The following is a 1158-nucleotide window of genomic DNA, read 5'->3' on the forward strand; positions in this document are numbered from 1 at the left end:
GGATATTCTACAGGTATTGAGATATTATATATTTAGGACATCCCAATAATATATTTTGCACATTCTGCTGTGTGGGATATATGCCGAGATATATCTATCTGGGATATTATAAATAGACATATCTTTTCACAAAGGCTCTCCTTTTTTAGAAATATTATACACAAATATATTATTAGTATTTTGCAACATTCAATCATTCAGACCTGTATTAATTACTTGAAACCTGTCTTGTGTAAAATACTCAGATCTGAATTTAGAGTTAGGTAAAAGTCTTTTTATATGAATTATATTTTGATATATGTGACATTACATTTGTAATCGCGATTCAGCTGAAAAACTCACGTCTGACTCTAAATTTAAATCTAAGCGTCTCATCTGAAGCAAGTTTCAAGTAACTACTGTTAATACGGACTTAAGACATACTCAATTACTGGGACACTCACCTTACCATATCTGCCAAGGAAAAAAGTGGTTAAGTCACATTTTTAAGAAAAATGAGTTTTTTATACTAATAAATTCGTGAAAAGAACTACGTCTAACTATATTGAAATCAGAAACTAAAAATTATTATTATTTATTGAAATAAAAACTTAGGGTTAACTTTAGGTAAAAGTTTCGAATATGACAAAATAGCTAGGAAAGAAGTCGTAATTAACAAAAAAATTGTACGACGCGTCCAATACGTCATAAAAACGTGAAAAAGACCACAACATCCATTAATGTTTTCTTCTCTAGCAAAAACATTGGTAAGGCATAGTTCTTATTACAAACGAAAAGCTTTTCGTAGTTACGGTTTTCTTATGTTGAAAACTATTAAGTCACTTTGTTACTTTTTTTCTCTTGTATTTTCAAAAAGCAAGAACCTTAAGTGCATTTTTGAGTAGTAAATATTAAAAAAAATTAGTTTCTTATTGCAAAATAAAAAAAGTGTACCCGATTTACCCAATACATGCTTTTGTATTCATAGAAATTTATTTTTCCATTACGATTCTCTAAGCAAATAGTTTTCATTGATTTTCTCAGTTTGAAGGCAAATGTAGTTAACCATTTTTTTCCTTAGCACGGCAGATATGAGAACGTATTGTCATTTATTTCCGCGATTCTCGTCAGCGGACGAACGTATTTGACGTCTAGGCTTTCCGATGATCCTCATCTGAA

This window comes from Odontomachus brunneus, unplaced genomic scaffold (assembly GCF_010583005.1).
Source record: "Odontomachus brunneus isolate Ranch 3 - 2012 unplaced genomic scaffold, Obru_v1 Obru_scaffold_074, whole genome shotgun sequence".
Lineage (NCBI taxonomy): Eukaryota > Metazoa > Arthropoda > Insecta > Hymenoptera > Formicidae > Odontomachus > Odontomachus brunneus.